This window comes from Ixodes scapularis, unplaced genomic scaffold, assembly GCF_016920785.2.
Source record: "Ixodes scapularis isolate PalLabHiFi unplaced genomic scaffold, ASM1692078v2 PGA_scaffold4__175_contigs__length_147842914, whole genome shotgun sequence".
Classification (NCBI taxonomy): Eukaryota; Metazoa; Arthropoda; class Arachnida; order Ixodida; family Ixodidae; genus Ixodes; species Ixodes scapularis.
Window position 1 is genome coordinate 67,049,796 of NW_024609879.1, and position 18,912 is coordinate 67,068,707.

The 18,912-nt window shown below is 45.9% G+C and overlaps 1 protein-coding gene across 1 annotated transcript in view; it reads left to right on the top strand.

The window, feature by feature from the left end:
* LOC120844754 overlaps window positions 1-18,912 on the top strand; it is a 115,871-nt gene that overhangs the window by 22,432 nt on the left and 74,527 nt on the right. The window lies entirely within an intron of this gene.

Consider the following 18,912-nt stretch of genomic DNA (forward strand, 5'->3'; position numbering starts at 1 on the left):
GAGCTTTACAGCGCGAACTTTTGCTACACGTGCTACCGATCCTTGAGCAGCCAGACATTGCGGTCGAATTCGAGCTCAAGAGGAAAACAGCTACAACAAGAAAATCTCCGGTTTGAGGCATTTAGCACTAGTGTCGCCATCTCGTTTAACACGTTGGAAATGAAATTAACAGGGAGATTTTATTTATACAAATACGCAAATACAACAATATTCAGTTTTCTCGTCGTTGACTCTAAACTAAGATTAGAGGCAGCCCTAGTACCAAGCGTTTTGTCACGTTTATCTTGTATATATTTGTAATTTCAAAAATGCCTCAAAACGCGCTCAAAACAGTCAAAACGGTCATATTTCTGTATTTTTTTAAATGCCCAGCGTTTTCACGGAAAAAACTAAAAGCCGCACAACCTTCATTACGTCTTCATAATTAACCTCCAAAACTAGCGCAGGTGCCGAGGTAAGCGCACTGATTCACATTCAAATTGTCTGTTGTCTTCGTCTGTTTCGCTGATATGACATCAGTTTGCAAGTTTGTTGCGTTTGTTGGTTCCATATAAATGTAGCAATAGGTATAGCTGTCGGCTCGCGCTCTGGCAACGGGATTAAACCGTATACACTCTTAGAAAAAAGGGTCAGTATAGTCCTCCCTAAAGGGAGGAACGCTCTTAACACATATGTTCCTTCAGAAAGGGAGAAACTTTCGTCCCTTAAGCAGGGAGCAAAAGTTCCTCCGTCGACTGCATCTCATTATGGCGGCCACGAATCGAGCAAATCGAGCTCGATAAGGCTTAACGAGAACACTAAGTCTATTGTACGAAGCGAGAGGAGCAGCAAATAAAAACGTAACACGAGCTTTCCGCGAACTGTATTTATTTCCGAAGTTTCCTTACCCCTGCAGGTAAAGAAACTTACGTTTCGAAAGCATGCAGTCACTCAGTCTTCTCATCGTCAGCACTGCGATGTTCAACGGAGACAACCGGTGTAGGACGCCGATCTCACTACCCCTCCGCTTCGACTGCGGTAGTGGTTATGGCGTACGCCAAAATCAATACCGTAGTCGTTTCGGCGTACGCCATAGCCAATACCGTTGTCTTTTTTGCATACCCCAAACACACTATCCTCACGCCAAATTCAATACCTTGAATAACGTCGGCTGAGCAGGAGTTGAGCTCCGCATTTCGCTAAAACTGGCGGAAGCAACTTTCTGCAGCAAAATACCCTGATTGGTTGTTGTTGTTTGTATGAGCAGCGGAGCGCGTGCGGCAGTCGTTAATTTTGATTAGCGTTGATACGGCTGACGGCGCACAGAGCTGAAGGGCACAAGCAAGGAAGCTTGGGGTGATTCTGTGTCGATGTGATTTGACGTCGCTTCTTTCTGTTTCTTCAGTCATCGTGCAAATGCAGGTGCCCGACTCCCGAACGATTCGAAGGCAAGAGTGGTAGCCCGCCTATCCGCTGGTCTTTCAATCGCATGCACTGTCGTCATTTTGGGCACAGCGGAAGAAAATAAGACGCTCACTATTTTAAATAGCGTGCGATCGGCCTGTCTAGGTTTTGGCGACACCGTTTCAGGCTGTAGATGGAGAAAATGTAGCCACTACAGTACGACTGATAGCCTGGGGTCTGTGCCTCACAACAGATCGAAACGGGTGGGGTGGGGATCCCTGGCAGCGGGACCTTTCGCCGTACGAGCTGCGGTGCGCCAACACACTCGACCTCCGATAGTCCTTGGGTCACAGCGCTTGCTGAAAGAAGTTTGGATCGTTTTACGCAGATTTTGCTGTGCGTACGAGACGCACAACAGCTACGTACTACGTCCTAGATGCCCAAGCTGAGGCTCGCTACTTGTGCGCGGCTCTCGTGATCTGGGAAACAGTATGCTCGCCATGAAAATGTTGCTGTGAGAAGTACAGAAAAGTAATATTATAAAAGTAGAGTATTTAAAACTGGCTTGCATTGTCACTGAACATATGAAAATAAAACTGATTAGGAATGCCGATCAGATCGAGTGGGAATGTGATATAATGTGCTCAAGTTATGTGTGAAGTTGCATCGGCACAGGAATTCAAACTTGTTGGCCCCACCCCCGCTCCTAAATTCTTCCAATGTTACTGGCAGTTTTTTTTTATTATTATTATTATTGTAACTTCAAAGGTCCCAACAGGGGCATTACATATGGAGCGGGGGGGGGGGGGGGGGGGGGGGAGTGGGGAGTACATGAAAAATACAAAAGATCAACATATGAACAGACAGGTGGCTGATACCTACAGGGCTAGTGAGTAATATAAACAGTGAGAACAAGTGTGTGTGAAATAAAACTGGTACATAAATACACTTGCTAAAAGAGTAATCGAAGCATTGCTGAACAAGACGGGGTTACCTATTGCCGGGCAGAACCAGGGTAATCACCGACTCACACCAAGCGTACCGGAGCTTCCAGTCGGGTTCAGTGCCCTGAAAAGCGCTGCAGCTGCTCAAAAACAAAAGACCCGCAAAGGAGCCCATAGAATTTAAATGGGTACCGCCCACTCCGTGGTAGAGGGCAACAAACTTGCTCACCAGGAGGCCTGCGCGCTGACTTACCAGACCACAGCCATGGAAGAGGTGCAGGACCAACCCATGGTGACCTAAAAGGAAATACTAGTCGCACTCTACTGCAAGACCCTAGATGACGCGTTGCTGACACATGAGGAAGTTCTTGACCCAGGGATGAGCAGGCACAAAGAACCCTCGGTGAACCTGGATCTGAAAAAAGATGCAGCACTGCGTTTTTTGAAGGCTAGCCCTGTTCTGTTTGCAATGTGTACTGCAGTGGAGGCAGAACTCCAGATGCTCCAAAGCTAAGGCATAATCGAGCCAACACAACACTGAACGCTGTTGAAAAACTGGCGGAAAATCTGATGCGGGCTGTAACAAATTTTGTGGTGAGCGTGCTTGGAGGCACTATTTTTTCAACAGTGGACCTCACTAATAATAATAATAATAATAATTTTTATTTGCACGAGAAAGTTTGCCCACTCAGCGGCGTGCGAGGCTAGACAGAAAGGTTAATACCCTTACGCATGTGCGCCTGCTAGCCCGCCGCTGAGTAGGTATAAACATAAACAAACTGTAGTCGTAAGTACAAGATAACACATACAGGGGCGGATCCAGGCCTCCATTTTGGGGGGGGGGGGGCGGTTCCCCGGTGTAAAACGGCGGGGGGGGGGGGGGGGGAGTGTTTATATTTTTTGTGGAGTTATCGTTTTTACTAAACTCTGATAACATAATATAGATCTTGAGAGCTTTTGTATCGGTTTATTTGTCGGGGATGAACTCTTTGAATTAAAACCTTTCAGGTGACCACGCTAGAGGCAAGTGTCTCGAAAATTGTGGTGACACCATCCTTTCTGAAACTTGGGTTTCAGACCGACACTACGTGAGCAGTCGATTTAGGGCAGCTTAAAGACATTGCCTTGGCAGACATTCTGGTTGGAGCTAGTGCTCAACTGCTGCGGCAACGGGAAGAGCGGCTTAAATCAGCGGAGCGAGTACAGCGCAAACAAGCAACAAAAATGGCCCGGCGGCTTCGACGCTGCTCGCGGCGTCAAAACACTGTTGACGCAGCGAGCGAGACGAACACTGCCATGCAAGTTCGTCGGTTGTTCGCCGTATATTTGGAATGTCCAGAGCGCAGCACATGCGGCATTGCCAACCCAAACTCGTGTTTTCACGTGTTCTGGATGGAACTCGAGAGAACGAAAGCGAATAATTGTTGAATATTTTTGAAAGCATGTTGCAGTTCGGCAACTATAACTTTTGAACTTAGACAAGACCTTAAACCAGCAATGGATCCTTCCAAATTATATTCGATTGTACTTCGTCTGTATATTTTCTGTATCAAAGGAGCACTTACTTGTTTCCGGGTAGTCAGCTCATTCGTCAGGGTCGAGAGGACAGGTGCAGAGATATGATAGGGCAGAGCGGTTGTAAGGGTTGTAAGGTCGGCGAATCTCAACTGGGCTAAAGGCCGATCACGACTGCAGCATGGATGTTTGGGAGTCGGTGTTCACTCGAACGGGCACAGGCACTGCCTATTTAATTTATGTATAGACGCATCTTTGAAAGGGCTCGTTTTCCCCAAGTCCGTTCGACACACACATATTCGCCCCTGCAAAGCCGCGCGAAAGCTCTGCCGTCAAATCTACAGAAGCCACGTTTAACTAGAAAAGACGGCGCCAAGGGGAGACAATGGGTAGCGGGCGCCTTTCCTAAAATATGTCCCGCCACCCTAAGTTGAAACGGCATTGTATACAAATAAATGCCTACGGCGTCTGCTTGAGGACCCCGTGTAAGCAGCCTTTAGCCTTTAGAGTGCTCGTACCGTTTATCTTTCTTTTTTTAGCTTCCTGCCACGAGAAGTCGTACCGTAGGCAGTATGAAGCCCGTTAGAGGAAACATCTCCCCCTTCTGGCACTCGTCGGCTTCTTTCTGTATTCCGCGCTGCGGCGCTGATCCTCAGTGAGGGATGGAGGCGAGGACGTAAGCGGGCTTATGTTTAAGCCAAGGTCGTGGGGAAGTCCGGATCGTCTTCAGGAGAACCTCAGACCCAGGCTACATTGTACCCAGAGCATTTGCTTCCTCTCTCAGTTGAGAAGAAAAGCAATTGGTCACCTGGTTGTACAAGCTGCATCCCCCTCCCCCCCCCCCCCTGGAACGTCTCCTCCCGGTACGTCCCCTCCGCACCTCCCTAAAATAAGATAAGATAAGAAACCTTTAGTGAGCCCGTGGGCGACAGCATTTCAAAGCAAGCCAAAAAAGACATGGCAAAAGACAAGCCCAGAACCACGAAGAAACCATCAAACGAAAAGTGATGAAAAGGCGGCCGCTAGAGAGGAAGGATAATCCGCTACCCTTGAGGAAGGCTGCTTGACGTCTGCGTTTGGGAGCTTTCAGGGCACAAATTTTTCGCAGACAACCCCCCAGAAAGAGGGAGACAGAGAGAGAGAGAAAGGGGACTAGATATGTTGAAGGTATTTTCCCCCATGCTCGACGTGCTGGCCTTGTTTGGAAGTGTGCCTGCAGTCAAGGACCGTAATATTTGGTGCGCCTCCCCACTCTCTCTCCACTTCGAAACTCCTGGCGCCGTCCCTGTCGGGGAGACGTACCGTGACCTTGACGGAGGTAAACCCCACTTTGGAAGCGCCCAGCTGGCGCGTCCACCTACCACTGTTTTTATCTTTTATTTTTCGCGTCGATTGCTTACGTTTTTTCTTCGAGCTAACGAAGAACCCCGGGGGGGGGGGGGGGGGTTGTCTGGCGAGGCGTTTGGGGGGGGGGGCGATCGCCCCCACCGCCCCCCCCCCCCCTTGGATTCGCCACTGAACACATATACACGTATGGAAACAATGAATAATCAGAGAGGAAGATATGAAAACTCGCTGTGCCCCAACCCACCCCCCGCAGACCACGGCAGAGGCCCCAGCCACAAGGCATTCCACTAGCTGTGTGTGACAGTGGAGACAGCAGATATGCTCACCATAAACACCATCAAAGGACGACACAGAGTGAAAAGGATGCTCTTGAAAATTTCGGCTGCCGCGGCAATTTTTCAGCTCTGCAAGGAGACAGTCCTAGCAGGAAAACCCATCATGGAATTCTACCTGGGTAATGTTGTTGTGACGATCTGGATCGGTCATCAAGATAAATGGGCACCGTGCCCAGGAAAGACATGCCAACGTCATCAACTACCATGCCAAAACTACTTCTTTTATTTCGATCATGAGCGCTCGCACGAGCCGCTTCAGAGTGATGTCTCTTGCAGCTCGTCACGTGCCAAGGGTTTTAAGTGTCGACCTGATATCACGCTGCCATGCAACAAACATTAAACAAATACTGCGTTGAGCAATATGCACATGATTAAATAATGATATACATACGACGTGATAAATGAGAAAAAAAACTTATAAAGTTCACAAAGTTCAGTCCCCAGGTAGAGGCTGCACAAATTTGACGACCGGCTTCAGTTTCTCCACATGCACTACATTGCAGCCAGTACCGTCCACGAGTTCAAGCTCGTAGTTCACGGGAGAGAGCCGGCTCACGATTTGGTGAGGGCCAGTAAATCATAGTGTTGCCTTGACTCTGATGAGTGGGCTCTCCTACAACACGAGCTAGTCCTTAAAAAGAACATACATGTGCCACTGTCAAAGTCGCTTTCTTGCTTTTCTTGAGCAAGCTTGATTTGTCTGGAGGTCAACTTCCGAGCTGCGTACCGCTGTCAAATGTGACACCAACGTTGGTGCTGAGGGTTGACAACTTTCCAAGGTTCTGAGACAGAAGTCCCCTGGCAAAAAAAGGCTTGATCAACGGAAAATGGGGTCAGTGTCCGCATTGCTGAGCTTAATTGTCTTGATGCCCACTGCAGCACCAGAGGTGATGTAACAAACTACTAATGACACCTTCCAGGCGGTAGGGGCATCAGGTTTTCACTTTTCTCCGTCAACAATGCAACAGACTCAAAGTGCCGTTGCCATTCCAGAAATTCTTGGGTCAGCTCTTGCCGGCATCACGTGACAAAGTGGCCGCGTCTCTTACAAATGAGACGGAGCGGACAAACTTCAGGGTATTGGGACGAAGAACATTGAAAGTCCCACGAAGTTTTTGACACATGCTGAAGCGACGCATGCTGCTTCTTTTGCTTCTCTGTTGCAGAAGGGTGCTGGTGACGATTGCTGTCGTCAGCGTTCCGATGAGGCGGTGGCCGGCCCTGCTTCGAGAGCAGGAAGGAGTGCGCTTTCTTTGTCCCTGCGCAGCTTGCACTCGCTCTGCAGCGAGAGCCAAAAAGCGGTGTCTTTGGTTGGCTGAAGACAACCTGGTCAAAGCAAAGGAAAGAGTCCAGCAACTCATTCAACGAAGCGAAGCGCCTGTCGAAGCATGCTTTCATGCTTTGTGGAAGAGTGTGGCCAGGATAACCTTGCATTTCACCGCCTTCGTCTCTGGGTAGCTGCCCTCGTGGATGAGCTCCAGTAAATGGAAGGCGGAGTCGGTGCAGGACTCTCCCGAGTGGTGACTTGTGCTGATCATCTTTTGTTTTGCATCAGCTTCGTTGTCCAGGTTGTAACGACGAGGGAAATCTTTCTTCATTTGCTCCTACATTGTTAGCTTGGCCGTCTTGAGGTGGTACATAATCTACATGGAGTGCTTAGATGGTAGCTTGGATACAATCAATGGGATGGCCTCACCTGGTGCAACTTTAAACGTCTGGAACCTGAAATCTATCTGGTGAAACCAGGCAATGATGTCCGTGCGCAGCCGAGAAACCGAGCTGACAGTCACGTTGGTCAGCGACAGCAGTGTCTGCGGCTGACTCAGCTTGAACAGGAACCCTCTTCCTAGGTGCTTTGGACCTTTTTTTCTTTGCGGACTCTTGGAACAGTGCTTGTCAGAGTCCATGCTGCACGAAAACTCCGAGGGCGAGGTTTTCGGCATCCTTGCCTCGAGCTGATCAAGACGATCCATGATGCTGACAGGTGCCAGCAGGCAAATTCAGTGTTGCGTGTAGCTGTGCGTTGAAGAATCTGAACGCAGACATTTTGAGCAGACTGCCTTTCCTGCGGGCAAGGATGAGCCCAACCCTCCCACAGTTCTGCTCATGTTGCAAGCGTTGACAAGGGCGCTATAGTCTGTTGCAGGTCAAGAATAGCATGAGAGTGGAGAAGAGGAAACCATCTCTACTTGTCATGATAGGTGGTTTGCTTCTCTCCACTGTTCGCTCCGCCAATGTCGAGAGAGAGGGACAGAGACTTCTCCTGCTATTCTTGACCTGCAGGAGACTCTAATTATGTTCCAGAAGCTGGCAGAAAAGACCACATAGAATTTCACCCTTTCGCACGTGTCTGAAGCAGTTCAGAGTAGAAATGTCGGAGGCCCCAGAGAGGACATTTTTGACCTATTCAAGAGTTTTGTTACGCTGCTGCTGCCGCTATTCATTCTGAGAACTGCAGTCCCCTGCACGCGCGATAACCCCGCTGTGGGCCTGTGCGTGCAGTACACGAAACGACACCACCTGTCTTGTGCACGGCCGTCTGTCCCCTGTGAGCAGTTATGACGTCACCAAGCATGTGCACAATAGCTGGTGAGATTAGTGTGTTGGTGACATGATGTTGTTTAATGCAGGGATCATGTGTTGTGATACCAATGGATCCACGGTCTGGGTCGCTGACTCTGGTGCACTCCGTATACCTCAGAATCATCGCCATGAAAGCCTGTGCCAGAAGCTATATATCTAATGGCCAGGAATTGGGGAAAATAGCATATATGGGTGTAGCACAATATGGTCCCAGACAATATGGTCCCAGACAAAATGGTCCCGGGCAAAATGGTCCCGACAATATGGTCCCAGACAAAATGGTCCCGGACAATATCATCCCGGACAATATGATCCCAAACAATATGGTCCCAAGCGCAAACCTGGACAAAATGGTCCCGAGTAAAATTTCCGACACATTTGACACACTGTCTAAAATGTCACTGATATCTGCAGCGATTACTTTTAACGGTCTATTCGTCACATGTCGATTCGTCAGAGGGGGAATAAAGGCAATCTACCGTGCAGATACCGCATGTTTTGATGCAATGTTAGAAAATATGAATGGAAAATAATAAACATGCTTTTGAACACATAACATGTTTTATTACGTTCCCACAAAAGGTCTACCCTTCTTTGATGCTGTTTGGCCTCAGCAGCCCTTGCGCCATAAAAACCCAATCCAGTCCAAAAGGTCTACGATCTTGAAACGGCACTTGGCCCACGCCTTTCAGAGGGTCATTCATGATATCGCTCAATTGCTTGTACTTTATGCAGATTGTTTGAAGTTGCTGTTGCATTTCTCGGTAGACTGGTTGAAACTCAAGTTGAACACACAAAAAGTAGAACAAAGGGCGAAAATTATGCGTGAAAAATATAAACTCTAGATTGACAAACGGCTCGCAATATAAGTATTTTGCGAATACATTTAGTAACATAAACCTGTGAAGACCAAGCAATTAAAAAGTAACTTTAAAATAACCAATGGCTCATGTCACAAAAGTTTACCAAAAATAAATACATGCAATCTACAAACCTGTGAAAAGCACGAGAAAAGAAAAATGCAGTGAAAACAACATGGGACTATTTTGTGCGGCCTGGCACTTGTGCGGCCTGGCATATTGTCTGGGATCATAAGGTCCGGGACCATTATGTCTGGATCCCATACTCAATGCCAAACAACCAGAAAACCAAGCTAAAAACACTGACAGTGAGAATGGCCAACATCCTGGAATGAAATTCACATAGGCTTTACTGGTTCAGTGATGAAAAGCATTTCAGGTTGTTATACACCTAATGGCTGGGATAGCAGCATGTCGTCGAGCGTAGTAATCAAGGATTTATGGTCTTTGTTAGACACAATTGAAGTGTTAATAAAGGTTTGTTTGGGCAACGGAGCTGCTTTAAGTTACCATGATTTATTGCATGAATATCATCTGAGTCACCAGCGCACCAGCGCACCTCATCACCGGAAACTCCCAGGCTGAGCAAATGGTACAGGAGCTCAAGCAATTGCAAGGGCAACTACAGTAGATAAAAAGATTTCAGGTTTATGATTGGTTAAACGTCATGTAGGTACAACAGCGTAAAACAAAGAGGACTATAAGGAAAGGAACAAACACCACAGGACGAACGATGCACTAGTTATGTGGAGCTAGTCCTCGTTGTTTTGCGCTGTTTCATGTTTAGCCTTCAATAAAGTGACTCCATTTAGGCGGGGACAGATAACGCTTTTCCGACCAAGGTCGCTGTCCCGCCAGCGGGCTTGTGGGACAGCGCGCTTTTTCTTTTTTTTAGGGGCGAAGCTCCTTAGGGGCTAGCCATGTCCGTATGTCCATCCGATGTCCGGCGTCGGGTGCTCGTGCTCACGAGCACGTGAGCACATGCTCCCGTGCTCGTGTAGGGCAAAAAACAACCGCATCTCCACGTGGTGAATGATGTTGATGGGGCGAAGCTCTGGTGGTGCTTGTCTACGTAGACGCTGAGCCGCAGCATGCCGAGCCTTTCGTTCGTTTTCATCCATGTCAGAAAGAATGTGTGGTATATGGAACGTGGTTATATCATTTGAGCATTTGACCGCAGCGTGACATGGATGAAAACTAACGAAAGGCTCGGCATGCTGCGGCTCAGCGTCTACGCAGACAAGCACCACCAGAGCTTCGCCCCAATCAACATCATTCACCACGTGGAGATGCGGTTGTTTTGGGCAGCAGACATTTCATCGAACGCCGTTTCATCGAATGAATGGACATTTCATCGAACGCCATTTCATCGAACGCCGTTTCATCGAATCGCTAAGGGCCGTTTCATCGAATTTCTCTGTATCGAGTTTTGGGGCATAACAGTGCTTTATAGATGTTTTACCTTACATTTGTTAAGACTAAAGTAGTCACTTGTGAAACTGTGTTTAAGGTGGAGTCAAACTACTAGAAATAAAAACCATTGGTATAAAAAGAAATAAAAACAAATGGGTATGCGACTTACTGAAAAGTTTTACTCGTGTACACGACAGAAAACATGACACTGGAGGTAAAGGACCGACACTTAAAACACTTTTAGGTTTCTGTGTCATTTTTTTACCGGCAGTCTGGGGGTTTCAGTAATGTGCAATTCACACCAGCTCGTTTGCACATTTACGTTTAGTTGAAGGTTTATTCACGAAAAGCATTTAACTGCCAGGGCAGCACGCTTATAACATAACGATACTCTGCCAGGAGAGCACACAAAATAAAACATACAATACTCTGATTATCAGCTTTATGCTTAAATTGAACGTTTCTGCTTTTTTTTTTTTTTTTTTTTTTTAGTTTTTAATCTATACAGAGACAAAAGCTGCACAAAGTTTCAGCCAACATTGTTCCGGGCTACACCTGGACTGGAATCACCTCCCCTTCACTGTTAACTTTATCACCGGCCCTTTTGCCTATGAAAGATATTCAGGGCGCTTTCTTAGGAAGGCCAACCCGCACCAGACAATAGTAAAGCTCTGGCTGTACTCTGTCACCGAAGAAGACAAGAACCCTTTCGGATCCTCACATAACCCAAGGTTACACGTACACGCTGTCAGACAATAAAACACTACCCGCTTCCCAGAAAGCACATCGTGCTTTCTGTTGTTGTTTTTTTTGGTCTAATTTTTAATTGTTTTATGTGACATGGAGTGGGGTCATTGTTTTATGGAGGCTTTCTTCTCGAAGCAGGATATGTTCATGATGGAACTTATCTCGTCACTGCACCTTGTGATTTAAAAAAGGGAGAATTAGATGACGTTGTGTATAAAAATTAAAATAAATTACAAAAATATTACAGGCTGTAACGGCGTTCGATGAAAGGGCGTTCGATGAAACGGCTTTGATGAAACGGTGTTCGATGAAACGGCGTTCGATGAAACGGCGTTCGATGAAACGGTGTTCGATTACACGGCGTTCGACGAAATGTCCGGACCCAGGTTGTTTTCACTTCGGCTGCCCCGAACCCAGAATAGATGAAGGACACGGTTAAACAAAACTATCGCACCAGTAGGTTGCTTTCCCTGATGAAGAGACAAAATATGCTTGGCAAAGAAGATGCTGGTGCTGAAGGTTAATTTGCATATGACATCCCAATTCCCATTAGATTCCAATTGGAATTTAAAATTGGTACCAGTTGGGTTTTCAGACAACCAATTTATCCGTGCCAAATGGCAGCCGAATTTGCTAAGGGGAAGCTCATCGCCATCTTCTCTAAACTGAGTTCTCAAGGGATTCAATAAACCGGGGTCGGTAAAACGGTGTTCGCTAAAACGAGCTTCTTTAAACCGGATGCCTCCGAATTATTAAATTCCAATTGATGAGACCCATAGGCCAATGTGCTGATTGGATCCCACTAAAACCAATCGATTCCGGTTAAAACCAGTTAAAATTCCAATTGGATCTAATGGGAATTTTAGCTGGGGATCTACTATACTAAGAAATATTCTAACCAAATGTATTAGATGTGTATACCAAACAGTATGCAAATGGCAAGGAAATGTTTTCACAGTGTATAGACGCTTTCAGCGCGCGCCAGATTGAGCCGCCATAGCCGACCTTCTCTTGTTTTACCGAGATGCCGAGCCACTGAAGCGGGCGTTGACGAGCCTCCACAAAAGCCTAGGCTGGGGAGAAGGTCACAGTAACACTTAAAATGGCAATAACCGATCCTGCTGTGGTAATGATGAAGTGGAGCGAACGGGATAATACGGAGCAAAAACTGAAGGTCAGTTATGGCGGCGCCCATGCACAGCTGCCTGAAAGCGTCTATACGGAATAATAAAAAGGAGTAATTTGTATACCAAATTTAAACTTTTCAAGTCTTGCAACACAATAATACCCCCTCCCCCCTGCAGCACTACGATTTACTCATGTATACACCGTGGCACGTAGCCAGGAGAGAGACCCATGGTGCCCAGGCTCCCCTTGAAATATTCCATTTTGCTGGGACCACCTCTCACCCCTCCCCCTCATACAGAATTTAGTCATGGGCGGGCGCCACCCGAAACAAAATCCTGGCTATGTGCCTAGCTGCACCGTGCAAACGCTTAAATGTCGGCTAAATATTGCTTTGCGGCGCTTTTGGAATATGTGCCTAATAACTAGTGCATGCCTACCCTAACCGATCTGTACCCGTGCACAATCATCTTCATAATACCTCACCCCCTTCCTCCTCATGCCTTCCACATCTGTCAGTTGGAAGAGCTGGACCACCCCACCCCAGGAAGCACAACTGACACTATGGCCCCAATTAGTGTCACACATTCTCAACGTCGCAGAGACCATGCTGCCGCCCTCACTACCAGCATCTTTTTGACCGCTAATGAGATGCAGATAATGCGGACGAAGCATCATTGTAAATAAAATTTATTGTCTCTCTCTCCCTCCTAGCTGTTAGCCAAACGTCTCCAATTAGATAAAAGTAATTGGTTTTTTGGGTAAATGGATACAAGCTCAGCATGTTAGATTTCCTCACACCTTAGCATGGACTAACCACTAGGGCTGCATGTGACCCCCCCCCCCCGAGGTCACGTGAGCCCCCCCACCTCCCGGAGGTCACGTGACCCCCACCGAGACCCCCCCCCCTGAGGTCACATGACCCCCCCCCCCTAAGGTCACATAACCCCCCCCCCGGAGGAGATTTAAGAATGAGGGGAGGAGGAGGATAAGGAGGTGAAGGGGAGGAGGGGTATACCTTCCCCTCACTACTTCCCTCCTCCTCCTCAAGAGCTGCGCTCTAATTCGGCATTACAGGGAGTTGTAAACGTCTTTCACTTTTAGAGCGCAGCTCTTAGGGGCCCGTTTCCGGCTTGAGCCGCGTCGTCGTCGCCGTCGCCGTCGGCGTAACCGCGCGGTGCATTATGGGTAAATTTCCCCGCTAAATCTAGCTGAAAAATTTCCCCACTAGATTTAGTGGAAAAATTTCTCCGCTAAATCTAGCGTAAATATTTTCCCCGCTAGATTTAGCGGAAAAAATTCCCCGCTAAATCTAGCGTAAAAATTTCCCCGCTAAATCTAGCGGAAAAATTTCTCCGCTAAATCTAGCGGAAAATATTCCCCGCTAAATCTAGCGGAAAAATTTCCCCGCTAAATCTAGCGGAAAAATTTCCCCGCTAGATTTAGCGGAAAAATTTTCCCCGCTAGATTTAGCGGAAAAATTCCCCGCTAAAACTAGCGGAAAATTTTTCCCGCTAAATCTAGCGGAAAATTTTCTTCGCTAAAACTAGCGGAAAAATTAGCGGAAAAATTTCTCCGCTAAATCTAGCGGGAAAAATGCCCCGCTAAATCTAGCGGAAAAATTAACCCGCTAAATCTAGCTGAAAAATTTCCCCGCTAAATTTGGGGAAAAAATTCCGCGCTAAATCAGTGGAAAAATTTCGCCGCTAGATTTAGCGGAAAAACTTTTCCGCTGTCTAGTGGAAAAATTTTCCCGTTAGACCTAGCGGAAAAGTTTCCCCGCTAAATCTAGCAGAAAAATTCCCCCGCTAAATCTAGCGGAAAAATTTCCCCGCTTGATTTAGCGGAAAAATTTCCCCGCTAAATCTAGCGGAAAAATTTTCCCCGCTAGATTTAGCGGGAAAAATTCCCGCAAAATCTAGCGGAAACATTTCTCCGCTAAATCTCGCGGAAAAATTTCTCTGCTAAATTTAGGGTAAATATTTCTCCGCTAAATCTAGCGGGTAAAATTCCCCGTTAAATCTAGCGGAAAAATTAACCCGCTAAATCTAGCGGAAAAATTTCCCCGCTAATTCTAGCGGAAAAGTTCCGCGCTAAATCTAGCAGAAAAATTTTCCCGCTAGATTTAGCGGAAAAAATTCCCCTCTAAGTCTAGAGGAAAAATTTTCCCATTAAACCTAGCGGAAAAATTTCCCCGCTAAATCTAGCGGAAAAATTCCCAGCTAAATCTAGCGGAAAAATTTTTCTGGGGGTCACGTGACCCCCCAAGGTCACATGAACCCCCCCCCCCCCCCCCCCCCCGCCCCGAGAACAGGTAACCCTCAGTACCTTTCCCTCCTCCTCCTCAAGAGCTGCGCTCCAATTCGGTGTTACAGGGAGTTGTAAACGGCTTTCATTTTTTAACTCGAAATTAAAGAAAGAATATTTTATATGGCAAGATTTGTAAATTCACTCAATTAGGTATGATTGGCTGTCTCTATAGGATTCATTTTATATCAGATCCGTCGTTTACCTGCCATCCCATGACATCAGACCTTCTGAGGTCACAGTTCATAAATATTTGATAGTTAAACTTACCTTATAAATGAACAAGTAGAACAACCTTTACGATTTTAGCAGGGTTTTCATCTAAGCATATAATGCAGTGAAAGGCATGGGAAAACTTTTCAATATTCAAATTGAAAATATTTGGCCAAACGTTTTCGCTTCAAAATCCATTATTTGCATATGACTATAACTTAGAATAAACTGTTTTTCAAAATTGTCATCGGCCCACATCAGTTAATGTTTTTGTTTATTTTTGACCCCGAAACGACCGAGGACACGGATGATCGCATAATTACCTCACGGGATATACTCGGAAGCAGGCCTGAACGTAGCGGGTCAAACAGTTTCGAAAGAATATACAGGAAACGAGACAAAGTGAGGCCTTCTGGTGCTCAACGAGAATGTACGATGACCACTGCGGGATCTCTGTCCAAAAAGCCATCTGTGGTTCCACAGCAAAGTGTCCAACCATTGAGGTGTTTCTTGAGGTTATCAATGAAAAAGGCAATTTCATTTGAACCTGCCTTCGTGTTTACTCGAGCGGCTCTGAAGAGAACAAATAAGTGAAACAAGCGCCGGCTTTCTGCACAATGTGGGGACGGCTTCCTTGAAAACTAATAGGGAAGAGGAGACGGTGACCCGCTGGGTGTAAAAATGACAGCGCACATCCTACAAAGGCGAAGAGAGAGGGGGGTGCAGACACAGCCTAGCACTCGGAGACATATTGCACGAGCACCGACACCTGCAGATGGTCCCCACATGAGAAGAGTGAGACAAAGTTGGTAAAACGGACATTGTTCGCTGCCCCTACCACTGTGGGTGCTGCTTCCTTTATCTCCCGGTTTCGTGCTGACTCGATTCTCAGTCGTGTGCTAAACCAGACAATTTTTTGTTTGTTTAATGCGTGGAGTTACAGTTTCAGTTACCCAATACAAAAGAAACAGTCTTACAGTTACAAGTTACCAGCAGTAAAGAATAACTCGTTACCAAAAAGTAACTCTAGTTACCAGTAACGCATTACTAGTAGCTAGTTACTGCCCAAGACTGCTTGTCATGCACGGTCTGGATACGAGTGCTTCGCTTCGCTCTTACCAGCGCTTTGGTCATATAAAAAGCGGCCTGTGGAGCGTCATCTTCGATGTCGCTCATCAAAAGCATTGGCTTATCAATTATTGCAAATAAATTATGCACATCAAAATGCTGAAATGGCGAATCACACAAAAAAAAGAAACACCCTTTGGGTTTAAATTTTTCTAATTTCTCAGTTTACCTTTCTTCTTACTGTATAGTGTAACAAATAAAATAATATTGTTTTGGTTTGTGATTTCTTAAGTCCAATTTTTGTACTGTGGCGAGAAAGTAACGGCGTTACTCTTTTTGCAGTAACTGTAACATTTTACTTTCTGAAGCCAGTGACTGTCACTGTAACAGCGTTACTTTTCCCCCCTAGGTAACTGTAACTGTAACACTGTTACTTTTTGCTGTTAACGCGCCCCCGACTGATGACGAGGTTCAATTTCTTTGTTATGCTCTGGTAGTAAACACCGGGCTGTGGGGACAATAAGTTCAATAAAGTACCCCTTATAGTTTGATCTCCTGCCCATCGTATTATCGGGCACCGAACAATGGTTCTGAGCACTGCGACACTTTGCGCAACATACTGCTCAACATTTAGAGTCTTTACCCAAAAGGAGACTTTGCTATCTTTGACGACTTAAATTTTCCAAACATTGACTGGGTTCATCTTACCACGAGCAGTTCGAATGCTGCGCGAGAGTTTTTCATGTTTGAATTTTAACCTCACCCCAGGTGTTGAACAACCCACCCGTGGCGACAATATTCTTGACCGTACCCTTACAAGCACACCAGAAATAATAAAAACTGTCAACTGTGTTGCTGGCTTAAGTGACCACGGCATCTTGATCATCGAGTTATCTATCCCTGTGCCGACGCTGAGCCCAACTGTTCAAACAATTCGTGAGCTATAACAAAGGTGATTACTACGTCACCATAAATCGGAACGTGTCATCGTTCTATCAGTCGTATGTCGAAAACCTTTGTTCAAGATCGGTGGAAGAAAACTGGTTACTATTTAAAAACAAACTTAATAATCTAACTCAGCAGTTTGTTCCGAATGTTATTGTAAACAGCGACGGGCATAACCCCTGGTACAATAAAACTTTACAATCATTATAAATAACAAAAAGAAGCGCATGTATAAAAGAGCTAAACGAGTAAATAATAACAAAGTCTGGGACGATTATTTTTCATGTCTCAAATCTTGTACAGAGCGTAAAGTTGACGAAAAAGAAGTTATTTTCTTTGGACCTGCAAGAATTCTGCTAAGTAACCCCCAGAAGTTCTGGAAGGTATTTTCACCCAGAGATAATACTGACTCTATCCGACTAAAGAATGAAAATATAAACGCCGTGTGAGCCACATTGCACTACCGCTTTAAATAAGTATTTCTCTTCCCTACTATCAAACGAAAGCATTGATCATATACCAAGTTTGCCTTGCTCTGGTTTTGAGCCCATGGCCCCCATTGACACTAACATTTCTGCTTCCAGAATGCTTTGACTTATAGAAGGGTTAAAACTCTCATCATCTTCTGGTCCAGACAATATTAGCCCCAAAGTTCTTAGCAACACCAAAGTAATATCTGTGAATTCCTCAGATTCATATTTTCTTAGTCATCACAGCAGGATTGCCTATGCTCCGTTTCACCTTCAGTCCGAGCGCAGCAAACGCTAGGAGCTATCCCAGCCAATTCAGCGTTGAGAGAGTGTCATGTGACCTTGGGCTCCCTGCGTCGCTCTGGCCAACCGAAAGGTCACGCGATTTTTTCCCGACGTCCAGTCGGACTGAAGGTGGAACGGAGTATACCATTGGACTGGAAGCTGGGGAAGGTCATTCCGGTCTTTAAAAGTGGTGATTGTGTGCTGGACTCAAACTACCATCTCATAACATATTTAGAAGCCAATCATATTTTTTACAATCATCAACATGGATTTCGTAAAGGTTTTTCATGCGAGACACAACTCTTTGAACTCAAACACAAGTTAATCACTAACCTTGACTCGTAGGGCCAAACCGATGCTGTATTCCTTGGCTTCTCGAAGGCATTCGAAAAAGTTCCCCATCGTCATCTAATTTCAAAACTTTCTATCCTGGGTATCGACCCTTTGGTCCTTTCTTGGATTCGTGACTTTCTCTTTTCTCGCACTCAGTTCACTGTGGCTAACAACCATATGTCAGATATTACTAACGTTATGTCTGGGGTTTCACAGGGGGCATTACTAGGTCCACTACTGTTTCTTATTTTTATTAACGACTTATCAATTGTAGTCTGTCTCTTCGCTTACGATTGTGTCCTATATTGCAAAATTACTTTGTCTGATATGACCATTTGAATCTTCCGAGTGACCTTGACCTGATTCATGCCTGGTGCTCCAAATGGCTAATGTCATTAAACATGTCAAAATGTAAATTACTTTGCTTTACTTGGAAACATGTAACATCATATTTTTCGTATTCCATTGGCTCGGACTAATCATCTCTGCCTGCCCCCATCTATAAATATTTTGGTGCAACACTACCTAATGACTTAACCTGGAATAACCACATTGAAACAGACTCAGCAGAGGCTTTGCGCACTCTCGGGTACATCAAAAGAAATCTGAAGGCGCCACCATCTCATCTCCGGAAAATGGCATACGAGACTTACGTTGGACCAAAGTTGGAGTATGCAGCAGCAATTCGGAATGCTCATCAAATTTATCCCATTAACCATCTTGAGTCAGTTCAAAATCGCACGGCCAGGTCGATTCCTAATGACCATTACCGAAGAACTAGTGTCTCTGCACTAAAATGCACGCGTCGCGCCACAAGATATATCATGCTTAACCCCATTTCGTAAAATTTTCTATTATAATCCAATGCTTCATAACTCACTCGTACTTCCTCCTTGAAGAGCATCGTCTCGACTAAATCACTCATGTCACGTATCTCGGATCACAAACTGCTTCAACCAATCAGAGAGAGAGAGAGAATAAACTTTTATTCTGAGCATTTCAGCACGGTGGTCCGTGCCGGAAGGAAGGGCTTCCCTTT